The sequence below is a fragment of the Malania oleifera genome, chromosome 6, assembly GCF_029873635.1.
Source record: "Malania oleifera isolate guangnan ecotype guangnan chromosome 6, ASM2987363v1, whole genome shotgun sequence".
Lineage (NCBI taxonomy): Eukaryota > Viridiplantae > Streptophyta > Magnoliopsida > Santalales > Ximeniaceae > Malania > Malania oleifera.
In genome coordinates, this window is record NC_080422.1 from 11,211,410 (window position 1) to 11,216,985 (window position 5,576).

Below are 5,576 nucleotides of genomic sequence, written 5' to 3' on the forward strand. Positions count from 1 at the left end.
TCTCTTCGTTGACGAGACATTGAACTTTGTCCATGAATCCTACAGGGAGTTCGTCGACGAACCCTGTTTTGTCCTTTTAAAATTTTCCTTCTCTCTATCATTTAATAATTATAATTTCTGGGTCTCTACAAAGAATGTTTTACTTAGAAAAAGAAAAGGAAAAAAAAATGTAAAGAAATTAATTTTATTTGGTATTTTTCTCAAATATTAGATATTATTGTAAATAAAAATTTATTGTAGTATGATTAAAAATATGAAAAAGTCAAATGTTAATGATGTATAGAGTTAAAACATTGTTTATAGATTTGGTGTATTTTTTATTTTTCTTGAGAAATAAACATAAAAATGTGAATTTCTTGATAGTTTCCATTTTTTTTCATTTTCTTAGTGTTTTTCGAGTTCCAAATGGAGTCTAAGGCCCCGATTGGAGTTTAGAAAATATTAGAAAAAGGAAAGAAAAATATGAAAGAATCCTCATTTTCATATTTTTCTATTAAGGAAAATAAGAAATAAAATATTAAAAAAAAACATACTAAATCTATAAACAACAATTTGATTTTTTTTAAAAAAAATTAATAATATTAAAACAAACTTTTATTTTTGATAGTTTTTAATAAATAAGGAAAATACAATGGAAAGTGAGTTTCCTCTTTATTTTCATTTCCTTTCATTTTCCCAAGTAAAATCTTTAATTCAAATGAACCCTAAATGTCATTGCACAACACATTGCCACCACACTACTAATTTAAAAAAAAACATAAATCTAGAAAAAAATTGATGTGAGATGACATGATCACTAACATGCACTTATGCAACACAACCAAAAACTTTCAAATGTGAAAGTCTCATATCTTTTATGCTTCATACTTCTTCTAGTAGTTTGTGGTCCAATGGTACTAATGGACTTTTGTTAATCAAGTATGCTGCTATGTTGACTGCCTTTGCCCATAACTGCTTTGGTAAGTTTGACTTCATACACATACTTCTGGCTTTTTCGATCAACGATTGGTTCATCCTCTCGACTACACTGCTATGCTAGGGCATACCTAGCACAGTTCTTTCCATCATGATATCATGCTCATAGTAGAATTTCTTGAACCTGATGTCTTCATACTCACCACTGTTGTTGGTTCTCAGCTTCTTGATTTTTAAACCAATTTCATTTTCAACCATTACTTTACAAGTCTTGAAAGCATCAAAGACATCTAATTTATATTTGAGAAAGTAAATCCATACCTTTCGAGAATAATTATCAATAAATGTCACAAAGTAATTCCTTTCGCCTGTGGATGAGAAGGTCGTCAGTCCCCATACTTTTGAATGGACTAACTTAAGTCTCTCCTTCGATCTTTGGGGTACGAGTGTATGTCTGGAAACTGACCCTTTTCTGTTTCTCATGTATGCAATGCTCGCACATGTCGATCTCTATTGATTGTAGATCTTTCAATTTTCCCTTTGAGTGCATCACCCTGAGTCCTTTCTCATTCATGTGAATGAGTCGTTGGTGCCAAATGTTGCTATCATCATTTCCTGTAGCAACTGAAATAGACATGCTAACATTGGAGGTCACATAAAGTTTTCCACTTTTCTTACCTTATGCAATCGTCAGTGCACCCTTTGATATCTTTCATTTATCGCCAATGAATGTTGTGGCGTATCCCTTATCTTCCAGTTGTTCAATTGAGATCAAGTTTTTTCTCAAGTCTAGAATATATCTGACATCCTTTAACTTTCATACGGACCCATTCATCTTAATCTTCACAATTCCTTTGCTGGCTATGTCGCAAGGTTGATCATTGCCGAGGTATACCTTATCGAAGTCACCCGGTGTATACTCCTCTAGACAATCTCTACTACAAGTGGCATGAAATGAGGCTCCAGAGTCAAAGACTCAAGACTCCTTCTTGCTCACCAAAGAGCATATCAAAATATCACCTTTTTCTGAAGCGACATTTTCTTCTATCTTCGCCTCATATTCTTTCCTTGGACCTTTGCATTGATTTCTATAATGCCCTGTCATTCCACAGTTCTAACACTCAATGTTCTTTGTGCCCTCAAAACATGTGAGATTTATGGATCTGGATAGTCTGGTCCTATATCTGCCATGATTATTTGATCATCTATGCTCGCTTCCTTTCCATAAATCTTTCCCTCGGCTTTCCACGTTTAATACTGAAGTTGAAGTGGAAGCATTGTTTGACTGCATCCTAATCTCTTCTATCAAAATCATGCTAATGACCTCATCATACTTTAGTTTTGATTTTCCTACGGAGCTATTGATCGCAATAACGATACCTTTCCAACTATCGGGCAACTGACTAAGAATTAGTAAGACATGGATTTCACCGTCAAATGTGATTTCAACTAAGGCGAGTTGATCTAATAGCTCGTTGAAATTGTTCAAATGTTTACTAAAACTTTCACTTGTGGGCATGTGCATGGTAAATAACTTTTTCATTACGTGTACTTTATAAGTGGATGATGGCTGCTCGTACATGTTAGAAAGTGCATCCATAAGTGATATAGTGATTATCATGTGTTTGATGTTGAAGGCAACAGATTTTGTCAGTCTTATCCTGATAGCTTCGAGAGTTTCTTAGTTAAGCAACTCCCACTCATCCTCCTTCATGGATTCTGGATTTCCCTTTGGTCGTACCAAACAAGTAGTCCTTAATTTGCATCTTCCATAAACTGAAATTGGTGCTGTCAAACATCTCGATCTTTGAACTCTTCTAATTCAATATCTTGATCTGCCTATATAGACATGGAATAAGCTCAAACAAACAATACGGTTGGATCCGGAACGACCGAAAACCTTGGAAATGGTTTGGCTTGTTTGGAAAAGAGACCTGAAATGGCTCCGAAAATCCTGGTCAAACTTTTTGGTCAAATTCCATTAAACTTAATGAAATATACTTCTTTTTAACGGAATATGCTGACGCCATTACTAACGCCGTTTTTTGACATGAAAAGGGGCCCAAATGACGTGGCAAAGTAGGTCCCAGTTACTGTTGTAGTAATTGTCGTGGCAAAGTGGGTCCGAGCAGCTGACTGGTGACTGATGAGGCACTGACGAGGAGCACATTGACGTCACACTAACATCAGCTCTTCTTCAAGTTGCAGCACATGCCGTGAGCTGATCGGCACGTAAGCTCACCTGTCGGCGACTAGGAGGCGCGTGAAGACGCTGGCTAATTGCAAGAAGCGTGTGTGGGTGTGTGTGGGCTCGTGGGACCTCCGTTCGAGCTCCGATTTGCACCATTGGCTTCGTCACGGCAAGAGGAACACACTAGTGTGCTCAAAACTTGATTTTAAGATACCGGGTATAGGCTCCAATTTGGTGATTTAGCTCTGATCTAGCGGTTTTGCTCCGATCTGGCTCTGATATCAATTGTTAAGAATTTCACTTATGAGTTTGTCCCACGTTGCAAAATTTGTGTGGATGATGGGTGCTTATATACATGGTTGGGCCCAATACCAAATATGCTTAAACTTTTGGGTCAAGTTAGTGTTCATCAATGTGTATCAAGTCCACTCATAGACTCCTCCAGTACTAATAAATGTTATCAGAGCCGATGGTTCGTAAATATGGGTGAGTGACATCGTAAAAGTCGAGACGTGAAGCTAATTCTCTTGATGTGCTGACAGTTGGAGGACCAAGTGTGTGACTAAGACCAATAAGGATCATCTAGGTCTGGGATGGATCTGAACAAAGTGAAGACGTGTGAGGTAAGATTGATTTGGAGGCACGTGAAATGCAATGCGAGGAATGTAAGGCATCGGTGGTATGACCCACTTGAGCAATTGTTGGGGAAATGAACTTACTCTCATAAGGGAGACGGTTTCCGTTCAATGGGGAGCAGTTGTATGTCACAAGAGTGAGAGAGATTGTTGAGAATTCCATTTGTGAGTTTGTCCCACATTGAAAAATTTGAGTGGATGAGTGCTTATATACATGGTTGGGCCCAAGACCCAGTAGGTTTAAACTTTTTGGTCAAGTTAGTGTTCATCCATGTGTATCAAGTCCGCTCATGGACTCCTTCGGCGCTAATAGTCACGTCATTAAGCATGTTTCCTTTTGTAAGAAAGGAAAAAAGAATGAGAGTAGATGAGAGAAAAGAGAGCTTTTTTGAACCATGTGAGAGATGAAAGAAAAGAGGGTACATTTTTTTTTTTGGTCAAGTAGGCCTAGATTAAACCATAAAAGATGATTCATCTTTTAAACCATATCCCTTTCTGACATATTAAATATTTTAACCGATAAATCTTAACATGAACCTTTATAACACATATCTCTTTGTTGACAAATACTATATTGAAATTTAATGAAAACATTCACCTAATTGAATCAATTTGTTACATTGAGAAAAACCTCCAACACAAATAATTTTTTGTTCATTCACTAAAATGATAAATTGTCTCTTCTCCCCCTTTTAGATCTCTTTCTTATTAAGTGAATATAATAAAATACAAATATTATTTTTACATTAAAGAAGAAAAAAGAATGTACTTTCAAAGATACTCAAAGTTAAGGGAATGTTTGGTGTTACTATAGAAAATTATGAAAATAAAAATTATAAATGAAAATTAAAAATTAGAAATAGAAATTAAAAATTAAAAATTGGCAACTTATTTGGTTGATATGTTTAAAAGTAGAATAGATTAAAATCTTAAGTAAATAAATGTTGATTTTTGTATTTAACTCAAATAATATTTTAAAAATATGATTAAATAATAAAGTATAAAAAAATATGAATTAAAATTTTCATAATAAAAATAAAAATTATTATAATTATTTTACTTAATTGTTACATTTTAAAATTCACTCTAAAATAATGTTGTTATTATACATCACAATTGAAAAGTAAAAATATTTTGCAATTAGCTTCTACTATTTTTAAATTCTTATAAAAAATTTATGAATATTTTTTATTGTAATTATGTTTTAATTTATATGAACATTTTAATTTAACTTTAATTAAAAGGTATATATAAAATATATTATTTGATTCAAAAATATTATTTTTAAATATTGAAAATTTCTAATAAGAAGTTAATAAAACAATTGAAAACCATAAATTTGATTTTTTTTTTAATTTTTCGACAAATAATTGAAAGAAAACTGATTGACAATATAAACATACATGTTTTTATAATATAGTTCTCAATGTATTGAAATATAAAAGGAAACTAAATATAAAAACAACACAAAGCCAATCTTAAACTTTTAATGTCTACTACATAAGAATAATCATTGCACATACTAACAAAATTGCGTATTTTCAAAATCAACTAGAACATTTTTTTTTTCCCCTTCCTCTCAATAAATTAAACCCACTAAGTTATAGAAAATTATTAATGTTATATTTAGGAATATAAATTTTAAGTTTTAAAATTGGCTGAATTTAAACAAAATGTAATAAAATTTCATATAAAATTTCCATTTCTAACAATGACAAATCCATCAAATTTAGGAACCGCCGAATTTGGACAGCAGAGGCTCGTTGGAAAATTTTGAATTTTGCCTAATGACAAAATTACCCCTATACATCGTCACAAATGTCCCCGGGCCCTAT